Source organism: Rattus norvegicus, chromosome 3 (assembly GCF_036323735.1).
Source record: "Rattus norvegicus strain BN/NHsdMcwi chromosome 3, GRCr8, whole genome shotgun sequence".
NCBI classification, from domain to species: Eukaryota; Metazoa; Chordata; class Mammalia; order Rodentia; family Muridae; genus Rattus; species Rattus norvegicus.
In genome coordinates, this window is record NC_086021.1 from 21,050,691 (window position 1) to 21,076,701 (window position 26,011).

The 26,011-nt window shown below is 39.5% G+C and overlaps 1 pseudogene; it reads left to right on the top strand.

Moving 5' to 3' along the window:
* The window catches only part of LOC134486033 (ralA-binding protein 1-like), a 41,683-nt pseudogene extending 16,540 nt beyond the window's left edge, over positions 1 to 25,143 (top strand).
* The last annotated feature ends 868 nt before the right edge of the window (positions 25,144 to 26,011 follow it).

Genomic DNA, 26,011 nt, shown 5'->3' on the forward strand with positions numbered 1-26,011 from the left:
TTGCTCTGGCTAGAACTTCAAGAACTATATTGAATAAGTAGGGAGAGAGTGGGCAGCCTAGTCTAGTCCCTGATTTTAGTGGGATTGCTTCAAGTTTCTCTCCATTTAGTTTAATGTTAGCAACTGGTTTGCTGTATATGGCCTTTACTATGTTTAGGTATGGGCCTTGAATTCCTATTCTTTCCAGGACTTTTATCATGAAGGGGTGTTGAATTTTGTCAAATGCTTTCTCAGCATCAAAGAAATGATCATGTGGTTTTGTTCTTTCAGTTTGTTTATATAATGGATCATGTTGATGGTTTTCCATATATTAACCCATCCCTGCATGCCTGGGATGAAGCCTACTTGATCATGGTGGATGATTGTTTTGATGTGCTCTTGGATTCAGTTTGCCAGAATTTTATTGAGTATTTTTGCATCGATATTTATATGGGAAATTGGTCTGAAGTTCTCTTTCTTTGTTGGGTCTTTGTGTGGTTTAGGTATAAGAGTAATTGTGAATTCATAGAAGGAATTCGGTAGTGCTCCATCTGTTTCAATTTTGTGGAATAGTTTGGATAGTATTGGTATGAGGTCTTCTATGAAGGTCTGATAGAATTCTGCACTGAACCCGTCTGGACCTTGACTCTTTTTGGTTGGAAGACCTTTAATGACTGCTTCTATTTCCTTAGGAGTTATGGAGTTCTTTAACTGGTTTATCTATTCCTGATTTAACTTCGGTACCTGGTATCTGTCTAGGAAATTGTCCATTTCCTGCAGATTTTCAAGTTTTGTTGATTATAGGCTTTTATACTAAGATCTGATGATTTTTTGAATTTCCTCTGAATCTGTAGTTATGTCTCCCTTTACATTTCTGATTTTGTTAATTTGGACATACTCTCTGTGTCCTCTCGTTAGTCTAGCTAAGGGTTTATCTATCTTGTTGATTTTCTCAAAGAACCATCTTTTGGTTCTGTTGAATCTTTATATGGTCCTTTTTGTTTCTACTTGGTTGATTTCAGCTCTGAGTTTGATTATTTCTTGCCTTCTACTCCTCCTGGGTGTATTTGCTTCTTTTTGTTCTAGAGCTTTAAGGTGTGCTGTCAAGCTGGTGACATATGTTCTTTCCTGTTTCTTTCTGCAGGTCCTCAGAGCTATGAGTTTTCCTCTTAGCACAGCTTTCATTGTGTCCCATAAGTTTAGGTATGTTGTACCTTCATTTTCATTAAATTCTAAGAAGTCTTTAATTTCTTTCTTTCTTTCTTCCTTGATCAGGTTATCATTGAGTAGAACATTGTTCAATTTCCACCTATATGTGGGCATTCTTCCCTTATTGTTATTGAAGACCAGCTTTAGGCTGTGGTGGTCTGATAGCATGCATGGGATTATTTCCATCTTTCTGTACCTGTTGAGGCCCATTTTTTGACCAATTATATGGTCAGTTTTGGAGAAAGTACCATGAGGAGCTGAGAAGAAGGTATATCCTTTTGCTTTAGGATAGAATATACTATAAATATGTGTTAAGTCCATTTGGTTCATGACTTCTCTTAGTCTGTCTACGTCTCTGTTTAATTACTGTTTCCATGATCTGTCCATTGATGAGAGTGGGGTGTTGAAATCTCCTATTATTATTGTGTGAGGTGCAATGTGTGTTTTGAGCTTTAATAAGGTTTCTTTCACGTATGTAGGTGCCCTTGATTTTGGGGCATAAATATTTCAGATTGAGAGTTCATCTTGTTGGATTTTTCCTTTGATGAATATGAAGTGTCCTTCCTTATCTTTTTTGATGACTTTTAGTTGAAAATTGATTTTATTTGATATTAGAATGGCTGCTCCAGCTTGCTTCATCTGACCATTTGCTTGGAAAGTTGTTTTCCAGTCTTTCACTCTGAGGTAGTGTCTGTCTTTGACTCTGAGGTGTGTTTCCTGTAGGCAGCAGAATGCAGGGTCCTTGTTGCGTATCCAGTTTGTTAATCTATGTCTTTTTATTGGGGAGTTGAGGCCATTAAGGAATAGTGATTATTGCTTCCTGTTATATTCATATTTGGATGTGAGGTTATGTTTGTGTCCTTTTCTTCTCTTTGTTTTGTTGCCAAGACGATTAATTTCTTGCTTCTTCTAGGGTGTAGCTTGACTCCTTATGTTGGGCTTTGCCATTTATTATCCTTTGTAGTGCTGGATTTGTAGAAAGATATTGTGTAAATTTGGTTTTGTCATGGAATATCTTGGTTTCTCCATCTATGTTAATTGAGAGTTTTGCAGGATATAGTAACCTGGGCTGGCTTTTGTGTTCTCTTAGCGTCTGTATGACACCTGTCCAGGATCTTCTGGCTTTCATAGTCTCTGGCAAAAAGTCTGGTTTGATTCTGATAGGTCTGCCTTTAATATGTTACTTGACCTTTTTCCCTTACTGCTTTTAATATTCTTTCTTTATTTTGTGCATTTGGTGTTTTGACTATTATGTGACAGGAGGAGTTTCTTTTCTGGTCCAATCTATTTGGAGTTCTGTATGCTTCTTGTATGCTTATGGGTATCTCTTTCTTTAGGTTAGGGAAGTTTTCTTCTATGATTTTGTTGAAGATATTTACTGGTCCTTTGAGCTGGGAGTCTTCACTCTCTTCTATACCTATTATCCTTAAGTTTGATCTTCTCATTGAGTCCTGGATTTCCTTTATGTTTTGGACCCGTAGCTTTTTCCCCTTTACATTATCTTTGACAGTTGAGTCGATGATTTCTATGGAATCTTCTGCTCTTGAGATTCTCTCTTCTATCTCTTGCATTCTGTTGGTGAAGCTTGTATCTACGGCTCCTTGTCTCTTCTTTTGGTTTTCTGTATCCAGGGTTGTTTCCATGTGTTCTTTCTTGATTGCTTCTATTTGCATTTTTAATTCCTTCAACTGTTTGATTGTGTTTTCCTGGAATTCTTTCAGGGATTTTTGTGATTCCTCTCTGTAGGCTTCTACTTGTTTATTTAAGTTTTCCTGTGTTTCTCTAAGGGAGTTCTTCACTTCTTTCTTGAAGTCCTCCAGCATCATGATCAAGTATGATTTTGAAACTAGATCTTGCTTTTCTGATGTGTTTGGATATTCCGTGTTTGCTTTGGTGGGAGAATTGGGCTCCGATGATGCCATGTAGTCTTGGTTTCTGTTGCTTGGATTCCTGCATTTGCCTCTCACCGTCAGATTATCTCTAGTGTTACTTTGTTCTTCTATTTCTGACAGTGGCTAGACTGTCCTATAAGCCTATGTGTCAGGGGTGCTGTAGACCTGTTTTCCTGTTTTCTTTCAGCCAGTTATGGGAACAGAGTGTTCTGCTTTCGAGCGTGTAGTTTTTCCTATCTACAGGTCTTCAGCTGTTCCTGTGGGCCTGTGTCCTGAGTTCACTAGTCAGGTCGCTTGGAGTAGGAAGGTTTGTCTTACCTGTGGTCCCGAGGCTCAAGTTTGCTTGTGGGGTGTTGCTTATGAGGTCTCCGTGGGGGCAGCAACAAGGAAGATCTGCGCTGCCCTTTCCGGGACCTTCAGTGCAACAGGGTTCCAGATGGCGTTTGTTGTTTTCCTCTGGAATCAGTAATGTGGGCAGCGTGTAGTCTCTTCTGGTTTCCCAGGCGTGTCTGCCTCTCTGAAGGTTTAGCTCTCCCTCCCACGGGATTTGGGTGCAGAGAACTGTTTATCTGGTCGGTCCCTTCAGGTTCTGGCGGTGTCTGAGACACAGGAGACCTGCTCCTGGTGTGCCCTTATCCAAGGGAACCCAGAGGACATCTACAGTTTCCTCTTGGGCCAGGGATGTGGCAGGGGTGAGCAGCGTTGGTGGTATCTTCCACTCTGCAGTCTCAGGAGTGCCCACCTGTCCAGGCGGTGAGGTCTCTCTTCCATGGTGTTTGGGAGCAGCGAGCTGCTGTGGGCAGGAATCCGCGAGTTTGGGAATCTTGCTAAAACCAAATGGCTCCTTTTTAATCAGAAGTTATTGAAGACATAATAATAGTCCTTTGAGTGACATTTTTTCTTGAATTCGTGTCTAGTTTTATGTGAAATGAAAGTCATAGCCCAATGGTTTGAGCTGTATGTGTGGTTTCACTAGATAATACATATGCACTGTAATAAATTGTGATTAATTTGTCATATGCTCACACCTAATTTAAAGGATGCCAATGTTAGAGGGAATATTTTTCTTTCTTTCTTTTTTTTTTTTTAAATTAGACTATACTGCCTATTTGGTATGTAATTCTGTAGTCTTTCCCATTTCTTCTTGTTTTTATTTCTCTTGTGTGGATGTGTAAGTGTACATGTTCTAGTGTATTTATTTTTAACTTTTATTAAATCTTTAATGAATGAGTCTACATTTCTATGTCTTTTCTGCATAAATATCTGTGTATATATTTTCTTTCTATTTTTAAATGTGCATGTGTATCTCTTTGTAACTGTGTGTGTGTGTGTGTGTGTGTGTGTGTTTCTCTGTGTTTATGCATCCCTGTCTATCGCTTTCTGTGAGTTTGTACAATGAGAATCCACATGTCAGTCTGCCTCTCTAACTTTATGCCCCTACCTCTGTCTGCCTCTCTCTCTCACTCTCTTTCTCTTTCTGTTCATTATCACCTCTCCATGTATGTTTGGGTGTAAATGGGTATTTGGTGGTGTGTCTGCTTGAGTGCTTTTTGTCTGCTAGTTTAACACTTAAAAACTCTATGGGCCAATGACATTGGTTTTAAATAGGAGTCTACAAGAAAATAAAATTAATAATAATTCCAGTTAGAGCCACTCCTGGAGGGTGCTCAATATTTCAACAGAATGTTCTATTTAGATGATCATTTCAAATGGATCCATAACACTGTGTGCAGTAATTATGTTCTAGAACTTCTTTTCAGCATCAGGCCTATTTTCCAGGATAGACACAGTCCTTCATCTCCACAGACTGGACATCTCTGAATGAAAGCCAAAGGCTGTTTTCACTTCTAGGCACCCTCAAAGACTCTCTGTTTTTGACTCTTGTGTTCACTTTGTCGAAGTTATCATATCTTTTGAATGTTAACTTTGCTAAACTCATCATAGCCACCATGAGTATATGCCTCTGTGGACACTAGGTTCTGTGCTCATGTTAAGTCGAAATTCAATATACCACACACAGTCTGCACAGATGTAAGAAATTTCATAATACTATTTGTCTTGGTTAGTGGTAATGGCTGAATGCAACTTCTTATTTTATTGTGGATCAGTAGATCAAGGTTCCCTCCAAGAGGAAAGGCAAGTACCCATAGATTTTCTCCTGAAATCAGTCCTGTTTACTCAAACCTGTGGTCAGAAGAAATATCATTAATACTGATTTAAATAATTTCCCTGCTAAAGAGCTAGAAATGGTAAGTAAAGGAAATTGCTAGACTGTTCAAGACTCTGATGTCAGTTTATTTGTGATGGTTGGTTCTTTTTGCCTCCCAGAACATTGAAGATTACCAACTGTGGTTCTGTACTGGCCCTGGGAAAGCTCCAAGAGTACTCCAAAGTAATAACAGGGAAATCTAAGGAGGGACGAGCTGAGTTTGATGAATTCTCACTATTTTCATTATTTAGTCTTTTTTTTTTTTTTTTGGTTCTTTTTTTTCGGAGCTGGGGACTGAACCCAGGGCCTTGCGCATCCTAGGCAAGCACTCTACCACTGAGCTAAATCCGCAACCCACTCATTATTTAGTCTTAAACTTGAATAAAACTAAAGCAAAATGACTTAAGTATAATTTCATTCATTTAAATCATAATTAATTACTAATATAGCATTCAGAAACAATTTATTACCTCATAAGCAACAGCCTTAGAATGACAGGAATTTTTCTGTGCTTTCTGTTTCAGAAACAGAATTTTCCTGATAAGGCAAACAAAATAAAACTCTAGACATATTGTTTATGGAGAAAACAATTTAAAAAAGTCATTTGGTGATCATTACAGAAACTCTTCCTAGCTATATATCTCAAGGGATTCCATCACTCACATGGTAGCTCACAACCATCTATAACTCCAGTTTCAGGGGATCTAATTCCCACATCTGACCTGCACAGACACCAAGTCTAACATGGTGATCAGGTATATATGTGAGTGGATGACTTACACAGATTTATACAAGTTTAAATCTAAAATTTAAAATCTTCAGTTTTTTATTTATTCCAAATTATGTAGATTGTTTTGTAATGAATATTAGAAATATAGCCCTTTTCCAAATCCATGCAAAATATTCAGTTCACATCTCCTATGACCAATAATTCTGCAACTGAATATGAAATCATATTCTGATTTCTGGAGACAATCTGACTTAATTACAGCTATACTGTTTGTTGCCTTCTTTTATTTCTCACTGGATTATTAACAAATAAATAATTGTAATAAAATTATCAGAAAAGTTTGAATAAGAAATAAAATTTGAGATCACCAAGGATTCTTGCAAAGCTGATCTTTTAAAAGCTACTGAAAATTTGAAGCTCTAACCCATAAAGTTGACCTTCATACTAGTGACATAAGTCTCTGCAGATTTAAGGGCACTAATGCCAGATAAGAAAACATTCTTGTGCATAGGTGCCTGTGGCCTCTGAACAGCCCATGTAATGCTCTTCAGTTGGTGACTCAGTCTCTGATAGCTCCCAGGGGTCCAGGTTGATATTGCTGGTCTTTCTATGATGTTTCCAATTCTTCCAGTTCTTTCAATTCTCCCAACTTTTTCATAGGGCTTGTTGACCTCAGTCCAATGGTTAGATGTAATATCTATATCTGTTTTAGTCAGCTGCTTGCAGGGCCTCTCAGAGGACAGCCATGCTAGGCTACTGGCTGCAAGTACAACATTGCATCAGTAATAATATTTGGGATTGGTGCCTAATAATGGGATGGATCCCAAGTTGAGCCTGTCACTTACTGGTCACTGCTTCAGACTCTATTCCATTTTTGTCCTGAATTTCTTTTAGACAAGAGCAATTTGAGGTTGAAAGTTTTGTAGGTGTGTTAGTGTCCCTATCTATCTACAGGTGTCCTGTCTGATTTAAAAAGGTGGTCTCTTCAAATTTTACATCTGTGTGATTTTGTGTTTGGGCAAAATTTTCTACCTTGACTCTTTTTTTGGGGGGGGTGTTTTTTTTTATTTTTTTTATTAACTTGAGTATTTCTTATTTACATTTCGAATGTTATTCCCTTTCCTGGTTTCCGGGCAAATATCCCCCTCCCCTTCTTTATGGGTGTTCCCCTCCCCACCCTCCCCCCATTGCCGCCCTCCCCCCAACAATCATGTTCACTCCTACCTTGACTCTTGGGAACCCCCCTATCCCATGACTCTGGGATATTATAGAGGTTCCCACCAACCCCGAGAGCTGTATATTTCCAATCATTCTCTTGGGTCCCTTGTCCTCTCTCATGTCTCTCCCATACCTGATCCTGACCGGTTCTCTTCCCATTCCAATCTCACACATGTCTCTCCTTCCCTCTGCCTCCCATGGTTATTTATTTCCCTTTGCTAAGCATCCTTACTTAGGCTTTCCTTATGGTTTAACTTTTAGTGTCATGGATATTCTGTATATTTTGTGTAGTGTCACTGATTAATGAATATATACTATTCATGTCCTTTGGAGTCTGGGTTAGCTCACTCAGAATATTTTCTAGATCCATGCAATTGCCTGCAAATTTCACAATGTCCTTTGTTTTTAGTAGCTGAATAGTATTCCGTTGTGTAAATAAACCATATTTTCTGTATCCATTCTTTGGTTGAAGAACATCAGGGTTGCTTATTACAAATAAGGCTGCTATTAACATAGTGGAGCTTGCGTCTTTGTGGTACTGTGGAGCATCTTTTGGCTATATGCCCAGGACCAGTATATCAACATCTTCAGGTACAACTATCTCCTGTTTGCTGAGGAACAGCCAGAATGATTTCCAGAGTGGTGGTAGTTTGCCATCCCACCAGCAATGGAGGAGCATTCCCGTTTCTCTACAATCTCACCAGCAAGTTCTGTAGTTCTGTTTCTCTTTTGAGAATAGTTTAAGGAGTTTTGGTATTAGCTCTTATTTGAAAGTCTGGTAGAATTATGCACTGGATTATGCATTGTGCCCTAGTCTTTTTGTTACTGTTATTGTTGTTGGTTGTTTTTAGTGAATTCTTCTAGTTCCTTAGGGGTTATGGGACTGATTAGTTTATCTGATCTTGATTTAAATTTGGTATGTGGTATCTGTCTAGAAAATCATTCATTTCATATAGATTTTCAAGCTTTGTCAAGTTAGTCTTTTGTAGTAAAACCTGATGATTTTTTTAATTTCTTCAATTTCCATTATGTCTCTCTTTTCATTTCTGATTTTGTTAATTTGCATACTATTTCTGAGACTTTTAGTTAGTTTAGGTTTATGTGTCTTGTTGATTTTCTCAAAGAACAGGATCTTGGTTTTATGGATTCTGTTTCTAATTGATTTCAGACTTAATATTATTTCCTGTTGTCTGCTTCTCTTTAGTGTATTTTCTTATTTTTATCTGGGTTTTTCATTGTGCTTTTAAGTTGCTAGTATAGGATATCACAATTATCTTTGTGAAGACAATTAGTGCTCATATTTTATTTTATGTATGCAGTGTGAAATATTTAAATTGCTTAATATGAAGCTAGAGGAGTGAAGTAGGATTCTTTTTTTTTTTTTTTTTTTTTTTTTTTTTTTTTTTGGAGCTGGGGACCAAACCCAGGGCCTTGTGCTTGCTAGGCAAGCATTCTACCACTAAGCTAAATTCCCAACCCTGGTGAAGTAGGATTCTTATGATGTAAAAATATTATTGGTATTAATACTCCAGCAGGTCTGTCTTAAAAGGGTTAGAGAAGAATACAGCAAAAGTCCCCCTACACAGTGCATTCTTAGGTCTATATTCTCTAAACAAAGTGATACACTGAAAAATTTCTCCTCATTATTTTTAGAGTTCTCAGCTTAATTTATTATAGTATCCCTGTAAGGGTTCTAATGTTCTAGTATGTACAGTCTACATTATCCTGAAAAAGGAGAAGGAGGAGGAGGAGGAGGGAAGGGGGAGGGGAAGGTGGAGAAAGAGGTGGAGTGGGAGGGGGAGGACAAGGAGAAGAAATGCAGCAAAGCATTCTAAATTGTATCAGAAGGGTTGCCTATATTCAGTTACAGTAGTTACAATTCATGTTTTTTTTCTCATAAGGCATGAGTATCCGCATGACTTTAGAATGATAAATATTCAAAAGAACTTCAGTTCACGGTACTTAAGAAATTCTACAGCTTTTCCTTCCCTATCTGGGGTAATCATGAAATATCTAAATGCTGATGTACATGGGAAATTCATCTTGAAGCCCAGAAACTCAGCAAGAAGCCAGCAGCAAAAGAGTGAGTCTGCCATCTTCCTTCAGGCGGCTTTTTTTTAGTTCCCATTTTAATTTGTCATAAAATATCGTAGCATACTATCATTTTCTTGCTTAGGAATGGGGCACTGTAAAAAAAAAAACCCAACCAACCAACCAACCAAACAACAACAAAAAAACAAACCACACTAAAGCAGTATGTTTCACGTCCATATTAAGAGAACTCTAAGTTCCGATGTAAAGACTAATCTTGGTTATAGGGAGAACATTTCATTTTTGCCAGGCAGATATTTGCCATAAACTGGTATGTCAAAACGCTGTGTACACACATTTTTGTCCCATTAGAATAAGCAGATCCAAGACATGGATCGTGATATGTTCCCATTAAGTGGTTTCGTGATTAGAGCACAAAATTACTCATGAACTATATTTTGACAATCTATTGCAATGAAATCTACATAGAAAAACAAGATTTATGGTATTGCAGATAATCTGTTGCAGGCTTGACTAGAAATCACCTTAGGCTTGTAGCCCAGTCTCTAATCTCATTTCAAATCATACAACAAATATCTTTTAGACCTATATTATAGATTCGAAATGGCCCTAACAGTGATAGACTGGGGCTTTTTAATTATTTTTTCAAATGATAGAATACTATTATTATTTCTCCTTATTCTCCTTTTTGAAAACCTCCCACTTATACCCCTGATTTCTTTTAAACTTTGTTTTTTATTTTTATTACTTTTATTTACATTTGAAATGTCCCATTCCTGGTCCCCCTACCAAGAATACCCCACCACATCCCTCTCCCCCTTTGCCTGTAAGAGGGTGCTCCCCCACCAACCTACCTACTCCCACCTTACCCCTCTAGCATCCCGCTTCTTTGTGGCATCAAGCCTCCACAGGAACAAGAATATCCGCTCCCACTGAGGCTAGACAAGACAGCCATTTCTTTACATATGTAGCAGGGACTGTAGACTGGCAATGTATGCTCTTGGGGTGTTGGCTAAGACCCTGAGAGCTCTGAGGGGTCAAGTTAATTAATATTATTGTTCTTCCTATGGGGTTGCTATCCCTCTCTCCTCCTTCATTTCTTCCCCTAACTTTTTCATTGGGTCCCAGGATTCAGTCATGTGGTTGGTTGAGAGTATCTGCGTCTGTCTCAGTCAGAAGCTGGTAGACCCTCTCAGAGGACAACCCTGTCAGGTTCCTGTCTGCAAGCATATCATTTCATCATCAACACTGTCATGGTTTGGTGTCTATGGATGGGATAGATCAGATGTTGAGGCAATCTCTGGATGGCCTTTCCTTCAGTCTCTGCTCCAGTTTTTGTCCCTGCATTTTCTTTAGACAGAAACAATTCCAAATCAAAAATTTTGATAGGTGTTTTGGTATACCTATATATAAACACGCACACACACACACAGACACACAGACACACACACACACACACACGCACACACACACGCATGCACACACACCCACGCGCGCGCGCACACACGCACACACACACACACACACACACACACTCAAACATCTTTGTCCATCTATCTAATATTACTTGTGATTTCAGCCCTCATAATTTTGCATTAGATAGCCAGGCAGACAATATGTTTTTCAGTGAAGAAGACTATTTTATATTGTGTTATATGACTCATTTGTTTACTTTTAATTTATTTGTTTTAAGTAACATGTTTAAAATTGTATTATAGTCCAATATTCTAAAAGAAAACTCAGAAGCGAAAAAGAAACTTAATTTCAGCTCTGACCTGAAACTATAGTGTATAGTCATGTATATTTTCTCATGAGGGGGACATGCTGCTGCTGAAATAAACTTAACAATGGTTCTTCAAAATGCTGAACAAGAAAAGCAAGGATGAAAAGAGCTTCCCTATGACATTTGAAAAAATAGAAAATTTTTAAATGAGAATAAAAGTAAGGGTGGCTATGAAAATGCGTGTAATTATGGAAGCAACAGCCTATACATAGTTCAGGGAGCTCGTTCAACCAATGTATCTAGTATTTCATGATACAGTATGGAGTTAGACATCATCATGTTGTGAGAATTCCCACTACAGAACACAAGACCATGTCTTAGAGACATCACTAAGATTAATAACAGTGTAAGGCATATGAGAAGAAGGCTACATAAGCACAACAGGATGATTAATCCATTATAATAGGGACATTTTGCAATTGAAATTTGGTTTTGTAAAAGATCTTTATAAATTATACTATCCCATGTAATGATCTCAACTCCTGCTCAGATATGAAGGAAAAAACTTTTAAGAAACAAAGAACTTCTATAACATCGCAGTTGGACAGGGGCTCTGTGCCCCACCAGGACCAAGTATGCACCACCCCACCATTTAAAAAGGGAAGAAAACTGTTTGGAAGAGAACTCAGTTCCATTTGTCAGGATGGCATCCTGCCTGCAGCAATTCTGGTATGTCTCATATGGTGTTTCTCTGGCTATCCTAAGACAAAATCCTGCTTCTTAAATACCTGACCCCTTCACTTCTATCACCATGTGGAGCAAGAATTGTTTCTCAATCATTGGCTTTCCAGTAGGAAGATGAGAGAGGACTATTCAGAAACCATCTATAGGAAAAGTTGGATTTAATTCCTTAACTATTTTGGAAAATCTGATATAAAGAAATGTTGCCTGATCCTTAATGGATAATATTAGGGTTGGAAGTGTACAACAAATATTGAGGCACAAAACCAGCGTGAGGTCATCTGTGTCCATGCCAGCACGTGCACTGCACCTGTGCACACCATTGGTCTGGTTCTCAAGGAACAAATAAAGTCTGTGGTGTGTGAAGCCTGACAGGTATTTTTCTATCTTCTTCTCAGGACTTGCTGTACATACTAAAACAGAAAGGGCTCACAACCACGGTGTCTTTTTAGAACCTCTGAGTACAACTTTGTGCCAAACAGTAAAGGACAAATTGGATTCGGAAGAGGAGGTGGATATAAACAAGCAATCAGTTAATGTAATGGCGTAGATATTTAAGGTAGGTAATGTCCTTCCATCATCCACCTCAGGACTCCTCAGAGTCTATGAGAGTAGTTGTCTTCTTTTTCCATTCCCCTGAGTGACAGTAGATATGTATGAGAGAAATCTTATATGCTCAAAGTCTCATATGTTAGTGTTAATAACATGGATGATGTTTTGTTCAGAAATTGTTTAAGCAATGTGATTGTGGAACTATCAAAAGTGAACCCTCCCCTCATTTCTAGGAGAACAAATCTCAAAGCAAATGTCCCTATCCTCTGGTGTACAATTTTTCTGACTGTCTCAACCTATGCTCAGAGCCAACAGTTCAGGAGTTATTATGTATATATATATAAACTGGCACTCAGAGTCACAGGATAGTTTGTTCTTTGTACCTTGACTAGCTGTGGTTTTCAGTAATGGTCTCCATCCACTTCAAAGAGAACCTTTTTTGATGGGTAAGGGTATATTATCTGTGAACATTAAATTAAATATTTATAATAGAGTTCGGAGTTACACTTGTTTAGTGAAATAGGGGCAAGGCATTCTCTAAGAACTATGACCACATGTGCCTCCATGCTTCCAGTACCAGACGTGGCTTTCTGCTCCTGAGAAATCTGACAATAACTTCCTATGGTTGTCTTTATTGTGGGTACCGTAATTGTATGTTTCTATCATTTAAAAATAGTATTCGAACTGTAGTATTAATCGCTTATATGTGCTAGTTTGCTCAGCTGTCCCCTAGAGGCATGCTGAGCTAAGGAAAGATTTTTCTATAGTCCAAGTAAATCTGAAAATTTACTCTTTGGTCTCTAGCTTAAATAGATGAAACTTACTGGGCCCACATATCATGGAACGTTCTAACTAGGGGAAATTTGGGGAACTGTGAAGAAAGTTGGAACTAAACTGAAATTTACAGGTGAATGTACTTTGAATAATTTCCATGTTTAATTTTTTCCAAAAAATATTTTTCCTCTCTTTATAAGGACTTCCTCCAAAACCACAAGGGAAGTCTAATGACATCAATGCTATATGATGAGTGGATTGCTACCTGAAACGGTCAATGATGAAGAGAAATTAGCTGCAGTGCAGAGGTAGTTGTTGGAAACTGTGAACAACCTCAACAAAATAGAAGTAACATTTGCTTCCACACATTAGAGATTATATATCACAGAAACATTTACTAAGAACACTGACAGACAGCAAAAGCTTTCAATTGTTCACAAACATGGAGGACACTTTTAAAAGAGTATGAGTTACAGTGGGAAATACAGTAGCCCAGGCTTATAATCTTACTTTCATATTCCAATTAGATTTGTCTTTTTTCTGAATTGGGTAAATATTTCAAGCAATAATTTGAGTACAAACACTTTCATTTTATTTACAGTGCATCCTGCATACGATATGATTACTCCGTTCCCTTCCTTCATATTTACAAATTGAGTATACTTGTTTTAAAATAACTGTCTCTGTGTTCAGTCTTTTAGATAAAATGCCACCTGAAAATGCAGCTCTTCTGAGGCAACTTTTTTGTACATTATATGAAATTAAAAGTAACTGTTCTGTTAATGAAATGTCTTCTTACAACCTATCTGTTGGGTTAGCCCCATGTCTCTTATTTGTGCCCAGCTCCTGCAATAATGGAGTGACAAATGATATTGGCAGAAGGGTAATTAGATAAGAACTTTATGCCTAGCATTGATAAGCCTTTTCAATGAGACAGGAAAACAGGATTACCCTGAGAATCTTGGTTATTTTGTTGTTGTTGTTATTGTTGTTGATTGTTTTGGTTTTTGTTTTGTTTCATTTTGTAAAGTAAGTACAGCTTTGAAAGGTGTTCTTCTGGAGGGAAGGAATCATTGGTGAATTTTAAGTAAAATATAAATGGGTATTTGAGCTCAGAGACTCAGTCTTTTGTCTTTGTCATTGAGAATATCCTAACACTAACCCAGTGAGAACAAATGCTGTGAAATGATACAAAATCCTACGTACTGGATTCAGCAGACAAGACTTAATTCTGACATATTCCGTGTAAAATGTGTGAAATTCTACTTGTTTTCAAGGTGGTTTCCCCAACCAAAAAAGGCAATGCAATTTGGATTTTTTTATATCAGATATGATCCTTAAGAATTCCTGATTAATGTGAGTAAATTACCATTGGCCTCAGGATGCTGGTTTTGATTGGTTTAGAGAAATTATTGTGTATAATTTTCTATGTTAGCCATCTTTCAAGTAGTATAATAAACTACCTAACTTTATGCAGTATAGTGATCAAATGGTTATTTTGACTCTAAGTATTTGAGTTTCTGATCCATTATTAATTGACCAACTGTCCTTGGACCTGTAGGGAACATACTGTAAAACAACTCAACTGAGAAACAATTATATTCCTCATATTGTGTAGAAGAATCAAAGATCAGGAGAAGACAGGGTTCCAAATTACCTGCCATTGAAGATACATAATTATCCCATTTCCTCCCAGTAGATCTTATTTCAAAGACTTCCCAATATAATGAATCATAAAATCAAGATGTTACCATTGCATCTGCACTGAGTCATCACTGTATTAAGATTAAGTAATTAACTAAATATGTGAAGAAATGGCACCTACAGTGATATATTGATGCAGCTGTTACCATTGCACTGCACTGAGACACATGAATTACACTGCTCAGATGGGTTTGCCTGTCTCTTACTTTTTAGACAGCCCATGTGAATTTTCAATAGGATGATAACCACATTCAGAGGCCATCTTCCCTCCTTAGCTCTGCCTTTCTATAAGCATCCTTAAAATCATGCTCACACATATATTATAAAATGTAACCAAAGCTATTTCAGTGTACAGTATGTATCACATACTGGCCATCACAATGTAAAAACTGGAAATCATTCTCTTATGTAACATTGCACTGTGATGATCACACTTGAACATCTGATCTCACAATCTTTTAAATTTCTGACAAAAGCCTGCCCCTATTTAGAACAGCTAAATTTTTCTCAGAATTTTGAATGGCATATTTTTAGCCTCCAAGACTCAGAAGTAAAATGTGATTTTGCAACCATGCAAAATGACAGAGACCCTCTGTGTTTGCCCTGTTTTTTCATAGATTTCTCTAGTAGAATTTATGATCGAAAATTCTCCAAGAGATTTTGGAGAGGCCTTGGCTGCAGTGCGGCATGGAAAATCACTATACCATCCTCCTGGAGGAAAGTCCTCATGTTCCCAGAATAATGCAACAAATATTGGAAACATTAAGGAAACCGAACATGGACTCAGCAGCTGCCCCACTGGGAGGACATGCACTCCTGGCTATAATACACTGCCGAACAGTCCAGCTGCTCCTCTTCCCTATGAGGGCCTTCTAGGTTGTTCTACTCCCAGAACTTAAAGTTAAATCATTGAGCACTGAAAATATGATTTATAACAAACAGTAATGAAGGATTTACCATGTGAGGGAAAATTTCACCTGTGCATTATAGATATTATCCTATTGTTAGAATTTGCTTCCAAATTTTAGTACCTCTTTCCACTGGTCCTGAGTTTATGCTAGAGGTTAAACACAGAAAGGAGATTAAGAAATTAAGAATATGTAAAGAAATGATACTTACAATGATATATTGATTCTTAACATTTTGTCCATCTTTATTAACTTGAGTACTTCTTTTTACATTTCTCTTTTATTTTATTAAATTGAGTGTTTCTTATTTACAATTCGGATGTTATTCCCTTTCCCGGCTTCCGGGCCAACATCCCCCTAACCCTTCCCACTCCCCTTCTATATGGGTGTCCCTCTCCCCATCCTCACCCCATTGCCGCCCTCCCCCCAACAATCATGTTCACTGGGGGTTCAGTCTTAGCAGGACCCAGGGCTTCCCCTTCCACTGGTGCTCTTACTAGGATATTCATTGCTACCTATGAGGTCAGAGTCCAGGGTCAGTCCATGTATAGTCTTTAGGTAGTGGCTTAGGCCCTGGAAGCTCTGGTTGCTTGGCATTGTTGTTCATATGGGGTCTCGAGCCCCTTCAAGCTCTTCCAGTCCTTTTTCTGATTCCTTCAACGGGGGTCCCGTTCTCAGATCAGTGGTTTGCTGCTGGCATTCGCCTCTGTATTTGCTGTATTCTGGCTGTGTCTCTCAGGAGAGATCTACATCTGGTTCCTGTTGGCCTGCACTTCTTTGCTTCGTCCATTTTGTCTAATTGGGTGGCTGTATATGTATGGGCCACATGTGGGGCCGGCTCTGTGTATATGAGTCCACTGTAGCTGTCCTCAGACGCACCAGAATTGGGCATTGGATCCCATTACAGATGGTTGTGAGCCACCATGTGGATGCTGGGAATTGAACTCAGGACCTGTGGAAGAGCAGTCAGTGCTCTGAACCACTGAGCCATCTCTCCAGCCCCATGGAGCAGGCTCTGAATGGGTGTTCCTTCTGCCTCTGTTGTAATCGTTGCCTCCCTATTCCTTCCCAAGGGTATTCTTGTTCCCCTTTAAAGAAGAAGTGAACCATTCGCAATTTGGTCATCCATCTTGAGTTTCATGTGCTGTGTATCTAGGGTAATTCAAGCATTTGGGCTAATAGCCACTTATCAATGAGTTCATACCATGTGTGCTTTTCTGTGATTGGGTTACCTCACTCAGGATGATATTTTCCAGTTCCCTTCATTTGCCTATGTATTTCATAAAGTCATTGTTTTTGATAGCTGAGTAATATTCCATTGTGTAGATGTACCACATTTTCTGTATCCATTCCTCTGTTTAAGGGCATCTGGGTTTTTTCCCAGCTTCTGGCTACTATAAATAAGGCTGGTATGAACATAGTGGAGCACGTGTCTTTGTTGTATGTTGGAGCATCTTTTTGATATATGCCTAAGAGATGTATAGCTGGGTCCTTAGGGAGTTCAATGTCCAATTTTCTGAGGAACCTCGAGACTGATTTCCAGACTGGTTGTACCAGTCTGTAATCCCACCAACAATGGAGGAGTGTTCCTCTTTCTCCACATCCTCGCCAGCATTTGCTGTCACCATAGTTTTTGTTCTTAGCCATTCTGACTAGTGTGAGGTGGAATCTCATAAATTTATATAAGAAAATAGCAACTCAATAGCAAATTGGATTTTCTCTATGTAACAGCTCTGGCTGTCATGATCAGTGAACCAAACTGAAATCAAATTTACAGAGATCCTCTTGGCTCTGCTTTCTGAGATCTAGAAATAAAGGCATGTGCCACCATCCTAGTCTCTTACGAAAATCTGAAAATATATCATAATAAACCCATATGGTTGACATAGACACTACGATCTCAGATTTGAGCTCACAGATCAGTGGAGAAAGCCAAAGAATATAACAGAAGTGCAGTTAGACAAATTGTGTTGTGAAGTACAGATACTGCTGGTAATTTACTGTTGTCCACGGCAGTCAGAAAGTCACACAAGGGAATGAAAAGATTGGTACTATATGACTGTTTGATTCTAATTCCTATAAAGCATAGCTTTCAAGGCAAACACAATAACTTACTCTTTATACATGAAGAATGGACCATATAGAACTATATATCAAGTGCCTTATGAAGCAAGATCATTATAAATGTTATAATATTAATTAGTTATTTTCTGCGTGTTTGTGATATTGCATAAGGCATGCAGGTGATAAAAGGAAAAGGGTACACTAGGGCTAAATGAAGACTAAATGAGTTCAGTTACAGCAATGATTTCCCTTCTTTCTTAGATTCACAAAAAAACAAAGGCAATGTATATACTAACCCAAGAGTAACATCTATTAATCCACCACAAACAAAACAGAAATGTTTGTTTAGCAAATCTCTTTTGGGTCTTTTAGAAGACAAAAAGTTGCCTACTCCAAAACTTGTATTATTTTGGGTTTCTACGGCACCTTCGTTTAACTAAACAGATTAATGTTTAGATAACCTATACATGAAGGTAAGATCCTTGTAAAATAGGAATAATTTGCACTGAAGTATGAGTCATGTAATTGAAAGAAATCAAAAATACAAAATAAAAAGAAATAGTATTCCCACGTTTTACACTGATTGCATCAAAGATCCTAACCCACCATCTTCTTGGAGGAAATGGGTCTAGGGAAGTACACCGCTGATAACCCGACTGTAAAGTCCTCCAGCTTCTTTATGACTCCATATTATTCTGGAGTCGATCCCTTTATAGCATGGCCTCTGAGATTACTCAATCTTTTATAATTAATATCTGTAGACTTTTACTTTACTTTATCAATGAATTAGATGTATACATTATTTTTTTTTGCTATATACTAACATCTTTTATTATAGTGGACTAGATTTGAATGCTGCCTAATATGGCTTAATCTATTTTAAACTACTTACTAAACTTCTTTGGAAATATATATTTACTGTCCACCTCTATTTTAGCACTATAGCTGAGCTAGGAATTTATTCTTTGTGTGAACCAATTTATCTTGTCAGACACATGAGCATTACTGCCCATTTCTTAGGTATTTTAGAGCAGAATTTTCTGGTAACCACGTTTTTAATCATGTAATCAATTGAAAATAGAGAAAATATGGAATAAATCTGTGTATGGTAGTTATTTTTACAGAATAAAATTATGGAAGAATAATTGACAAATACTTGGGTTCTTAAATGTGACTGCATCTTTAGATATAGGTAAAAATAAGAAGTCACAGAAAGGGTTGGGGATTTAGCTCAGTGGTAGAGCATTTGCCTAGCAAGTGCAAGGCCCTGGGTTCGGTTCCCAGCTCCAGAAAAAAGAAAAAAAAAAAAGAAGTCAGAGAAAACGAAATTAAAGTCTTAGAAGTAGGGAAATAATATTTATAACAATAAAAAACTTAGGGTACATAATAGAGGCCAGGACAGACAGGAAGTAAAATACTGATTTGATCTCTAGAAGGGAAATATCCCAATATTTACTTAGAATGCCATGCTTGAGAAAGATATTCATAGAAGGAAACAGAAAGTAATAAAGGACCATTCACCAAAATGCTTTGGGGAACAGGAGTCCAAACAAAACTGTGATGTTACAAATTGGGGAAAAATGGATTAGGGGAGAAAATGTATTTGGAAGCTAAAACAGAAAAAAGTTCAATGACTTCTTTATTCCTCTCAGTTATTGCTGTGCACCCAAAAGTGTCCTTGCTCAGGATCACAATAAAAGACATATTTGTGCTTCAGATGTGGATCTCTATTAATACAAGCTTATCCTTATCCCACACAGGGTATGTTATCCATAATTGCAGAGAAAAGACAAGAATCAGATCACATATTAGAAATTCTACCTAAAGAATCACACTGGTCCCTGAGGTGTAGGCTTGACAGTGAACAACACAGTGGCTGGAATGAAGAATACATGCTTATAACAGCATCTGTCTTAAAGGTAAGGAAGGTTTTTACATCACCAACATTAACATCCCTGTAGAGATGCATATGTCATTTCTGTCCTTGAGATTACATGACAATGTCTGCTTCCTGGAGCTATGGACACAGGACGTCTTGATAAGAGGCATAACATTTAAAAGTCTGACAACCTCAAAGATTTATCACAAAGACACAGGTGAAGAGCTTCTGTTGGAAGTTAACATCCTCATATGTCAGATGGGCTTTAGTTTGGCGTTACAAAAGTTCCTACTGATTTCACCTCTGACAATACCATGTGAAGTAATAGTGGAACAAGTTACAATAGTGGTAAAAGTGTGTTTCACAAAACACATGTTTCAATAACACTTACCGAAAAATGTTCTTCAGAAATAACAGTTCAAAATGGCTAGTCCACCACTGATCAAGAAATAGTAAACAGGCAAAGGCTGGGCAGGGTGGGAATGGGATTTCTGCGGTCAGCCAGGGAGACAGCACAGGAGGCAGTGGCTTCAGCAGAGTAGATTGTCGCTGGGCTGCAGGCACTGATGGAATGGATAGGTACCAGAAGACCACTTCCCTTCCTCCTCAGGGCTTCAGCTCCTTCCTGCCCCCCACCAGCAGCCCTAGTGAACACCGCCGGGCTGAGCAAGGCAGCGGGTTGACCCGGACTCCCAGCTCCGAGGAGATCAGCCCTTCAAAATTTCCTGGATTGTACTGGACCGGTGAGCCTTCGCCTCCCCATGACATCGTCCACGAGCATCCTGATGATGAGAAAGACCATGGAAAGAAAAAAGGAAAATTTAAGGAAAAGGAGAAAAGGACTGAATGCTAAGCTGCCTTCTAGGAAGACAGCTCTGGAGATGAAGCTGAAAGTCCTTCCAAGATGAAGAGGTCCAAGGGAATCCATGTGTTCAAAAAGCCCAGCTTCTCTAAAAAGAAGGAAAAGGATTTTAAAATCAAAGAAAAGCCCAAAGAAGAAAAGCATAAAGAAAAGAAATGTAAAGACTTGACAGAAGCCAATGTTGTTAAAGAGTGGAAGGAGAAGAAGAAAAAGAAGAAGCCAACTCAGGAGTCAGAGGTGCCTCAGACGGACGTCTCAGACCCATTTCGGCGTTGCCTTGGCTGACGCAGTAGAGAGGACCATGATGTATGACGGCATCCGGCTGCCAGCTGTCTTCCGAGAGTGTGTGGACTACATGGAGAAGCATGGCATGAAGTGTGAAGGCATCTACCGAGGGTCAGGAGTCAAATCAAAGGTAGAGGAGCAGCCTGTGACCCAGAGGAGTCTCCAAACTTGGAAGAATATGAACCTAACACTGTAGCCAGCTTGCTGAAGCAATATTTGCGAGACCTTCCCGAGAATTTGCTTACCAGAGAGCTTATGCCCCGATTTGAAGAGGCTTCTCAGAGGATCACAGAGACGGAGAAAGTGCAGGAGTTCCCTAACTGCCGGAGTATAACCATCTTCTGCTTTCCTGGCTCATTGTGCACATGGACCACATCATTGCGAAGGAGATAGAAACCAAGATGAACGTCCAGAACATCTCTCTAGTGCTGAGCCCAACTGTCCAGACCAGCAATCGGGTCCTGTATGTGCTTTTCACACACGTGCAAGAGCTCTTTAGCACCGTGGTCCTGAAGCAAGTGACAAGACCTCTGCGTTGGTCCAACATGGCCACAATGCGTACACTGCCAGAGACCCAAGTAGGCATCAAGGAAGAGATCAGGAGACAGGAGTTCCTTTTGAACTGTTTACATCGAGATCTGCAGCACGGGATATAGGACTCATCTAAAGAATCCTCTGTACTATGGGAAGTACAGAGGATTCTGACTGCCCTCAAGAGAAAGCCGAAGGAAGCTAAAAGACAAGAGTGTGAGACCAAGATTTCCCAGGACATAACCAGCCTTTCAAAAGAGGATGTTTCCAAAGAAGAAATGGTTTTTTTGTTTTTTTATAAATAAGTTTGAGTTAGTCAATGTTGGAAAATGAGGAGGTCATAAATATCCTCCTTGCCCAGGAGAATGAGATCCTGACTGAGCAGGAGGAGCTCCTGGCCATGGAGCAGTTTCTGCGTAGTCAGATCGCCTCGGAGAAAGAAAAGGTCCACCGCCTCCGAGCTGAGATTGCGGAGATCCAGTCACCAGCATGGCCGCAGCGAGACAGAGGAGCACTCTTCTGACAGCGAATGTGAGAGCAAGGATGAGGAGGAGCTGCAGATCATTCTGGAAGACTTACAGAGTCAGAATGAAGAGTTAGAAATAAAGAACAATAAATCACTTGAACCAAGCGGTCGGTGAAGAACGGGAGGCCATCGTTGAGCTCTGAGTGCAGCTCCAGTTGCTCCAGATGCAGCGAGCCAAGTCTGAGCAACAGCTCCAGGAGGAGGAGGAGGAGCCTGAGAGGTGAGGGGCACAGGCCCACTGCCCTGTGAAGGTGTCCTTGAGGTGATAGCAGCCAAGGAGCAGGTGAAGCCCTCGCCCAGCAAAGACCGAAGGAGACGCATCTGAACTGCCCCGGCCCTGTGCATCATAGTGTAAGCGAGAGTCCACTGCCTGTCCTGCCCGGCAGCGTTCTGTAAAGGCTCTCAGAGACGCTCACTCTTGCACACGTCTGACTCCGTGTCAGGCTCAGGTCCTGGGAGGGTGAAGCGGTGGACACTCGGGGGTGGAGGGCTTGCAGGGAACACAGGCATTTCCAGATAGTGTCAGCTTATTTGAAAATTAATTGTCTTTGATAAAAATAACTATTTTCACCCTTGAGTGGCTTCTTTTTAAACCAAAAACCTTTTTGCTTTTTTTTGTTTTGTTTTGTCTTGTTTTTGTTGTTGTTGTTTAAATCACAGTAGAATCAGGATCTCTTTCTTATCAAAGGGTGGGAACCAAACCAGGTCACTTCTGCGCCTGCCTTGTGGACGCTCGTGGTGTCACCAGCCCTGCAGGGTCCCTGGCCACTCTTGCTCGTGCCTTCCACACCTTTTGGTGCAGATTGTTCAATGGGGAGCTGCCTCATATTCTCTGACTGGCCAAAAAGGCTCTCGCTGGCATTCCCTGTACCTGCCCTGTGTGTACCACTTTGCTTTTCCAGCTCGGGGTCTGTCAGTGTGAGTCAGGATAACCCAGTTTGGTTGCAGACGGAGGTTATCATGCAGCCTGCCACCAGCCTGGGCAGCGCAGGCCACCCACTCACTGCCAGGGAGCAGCAAGGGCCTCTTCTCAGAGGTGGCCCTGAGGTTGCACAGGACGCTTCTCACACCAGAGTCCTTTTCCACACTGACCTTCCAGGAAAGTCACCTTCCACAGTGACTTCAGTTGCTAGCTTGGGCTGGGATACCCACACCTCTGCCAGGAAAAGCAATGTAGATGCTCTCATGCACAACTTTCACCTGTCCATGTCATCTCAAGTGGCTGCTTAAGGACTCTGACAGAACTGAGCGGAAGGAAGGAAAGCATAACTGTAATTGACCCGACCTGGTGTTTGCCTCTAACCCAGACAACTGCTCCCAGCGGTCTGGGAGGCCTGACTCTTAGGCAACCGGATTTCACTGTCAGATGAGTGGCCCCCAGGGAGGTCCCCTGTGGCTCTGAAGACAGATCCCACACTCTAAAGTGAGCAACAAACCCACAGGAGGGCTCCAGTCTAAGCCTAGTTAGTATTTATTTCAGCACCTGTTTTGTGCGATTTTTCATTAGCCTCTACCTATTGCACTGTTGTGACTTGTTGGCCATTATTTGATTTTTGTATAAAAAAAAGCTTTGTTATAGAAATCAGCATACTATTTTTTTAAGTCTGGAGAGAAGATGTTATGGAGACTGGAAACGTGGTCAGGTGTCAAATGAAAATGTGTAAATGCATTGCTGCACCTGTCAGATGTGCGACACTCATTCTATATTTGCTGGCAATATCGAAGAATTCTTTTTGTTTGTGTAAACTAATTTCTATCAAGGTATCATGGGTTTTTAAAATTTCATTACAAATGTCTCAGTGTTGGTTAACTAATTTTTGCCAGGACCATTATTGATTAAGGAAATAAATTCAGCAGCCATTTGAGAAAAAAAAAAAAAGAATTGGTGTTCTATATTGGATATTGCCCTCCCTACATGGAATTGTTTTCATTCCCAATCAAAAAACTAACCAGCAATTTCACTTTATCTGAATATTCACACTGGTCCCTGAGTGATAAGATAGACACCGAATGATACATTAATTGGAATGAAGAATGGGTGCTTGTTGTACGATCTCTGTTTCCTGGAACCATGGACTCATGATCTCTTGATAAGACACATGGCAGGTAAAAGTCTGACAAAGATTAGAATGTCAAAAGATTCATCCCAAAGACACAGGTGAACAGCTTCTGTTGGAAGGTAAAATAATCATATAGCAGATCGGCTTTAGTTTGGCATTACATATATTCCTACTGGTTCACCTCAGGCTATATATTGTAAAGTAATAGCGGGACAAGTAGTAACAGTGATAAAAGTTTGTTTTACAAAATTCATGTCTTAAATAATACTTACCAAAAATTATCCCTCACAAATAACAATTCAAAATGGCTAGTCCACCACTGACCCACAATAGGCTGTCAATGTTTGATATTGCCCTCTGCCCAGTAGATAAACAAAATTGTTTTCCTTGTCAATCAAAAAACAATCCAGCACTTTCACTTTTGCCGGATATTGACATTCTAATTCCATGTCAAGTAGTCAAGAATTAACCTAAGCTACATTTCACCTGTCTAGCAATCTTAATTTGTCAGGGAGCTGCAGTGACTCTAGAGCATATATCCTTGTTTTATTTCTGTTTGGGCCTTGATCTGAATTCACCTCTCAGAAGACTGTGGACCTATGGCCCAGACATCAAGAGAAAACATAATGTTCTGCGATTAACTATGTTTAGTAACATTGGGCAAAGGTACCCAAAGATTCTTCCTTGGCTCTTGAGCTTGCCAAGTGTGTCTGATTCAAATTGCCAGAAACTTAGGACCACATCATGGGTTAAGATCAGTGACTGAATGTAGCCATGTGCATTCAAAGAAATTTACAGGTATGAGAGCACCCGGGATTCTTCCAATTTTATGACTTGCTACTGAGAGATAGAGTTTTAAATTAGCCCGAAACTCAGCAACAGGACCTGTCTCTGGAAGACAGACTGTTAAAAATGCCAGAGAACTACTTTGCTTATCACGTGGTGTGAGTTAACTGTTCTTTGTTCTGCCCCTGTGATGTTTATTTAAGCCCCTACTTGTGCTTTCTAGCCTTTGTGTCCTACAGAGAGCACCCCAGGAAACCAGCGGCCCAAGCCTAACCAGAGGTGTTTCAAATACAGATGCTTCATCAATTCTGACAAACTTTTAAAAATAATGAGGACCTGAAGACCCGACCCTTCTCCTGATTTAGTAGCTCTGTTCCAGGAACCAGGGGGCCATAAAACCTTTTGGCGTCCCCTTATCTCCTGGAGGCATAAAACAAGCCTATAACTTGCCTGCATTCCCCTTTGACATCCCCCATCCCCTGGGGCTCACAGCCTCTGCCTTTAAATACTCTTTCTCCCAGCCTCTGGGTCGACACCTCTGTCCCCTGCGTGGGATACGTGTTGGCCCGGAGATCTCTGTAATAGAGAGATCTCCGTAATAAACCTCGCCTTTGCTTATTACATCCAAAATTGTGTCTCTGTGTCTGGGGTCTGCGATTTCCCAAGACTTGAGTAAGGGTCTCTCTGCGTGGGATCTTTCACTACCCTTAGTACAACACGAAAGTTATTTGCGGTATTTTACGAACAAAGACAGTTTCTGTTCTTTAAACAAACTGATGCTTACAACTTAATTTATATTGTTGAATATTTACTAATTTTAAGAAAAAGATATGAAACTGAGATGTTCTCACTTGGAAAACATATAAGAAACTTCATCACTATTCCAGGTGGTCTGTAAGTAGAGGTCTACATGTTACAGCCTTACTCTGTGTGTATTCTACACATTCACCAAATTATACAATTAGGATCAGGTAATTTCTGGTGCTGCCATTTTTTGACAGTTGCCTGTTTCCAAGAAGAAGACTATGGTCTTTGTTTCTTTGTTTTGTTCATTTATTTTATTAGTTACTATCATCATTATTATAATCATTATTATTATTATTTTACATTTATTTATTTGTTAATTTTATGTCTCCTATGCTGACAACCCACCCCCATTCTCTCCTCACAAAGTCTTTTTCCTTCTCTGAGCCAGTTACGGTCCCCTGGTTTATCCTACTACCTTGGCACCTCAACTCTGTTCAGGGTTAGACCATCTTCTCCCCTAAGGCCAGTTGAGGAGGAGTTTCAAGTCAAGAGCTTGCAGATAGCCCTACTCCACATTATG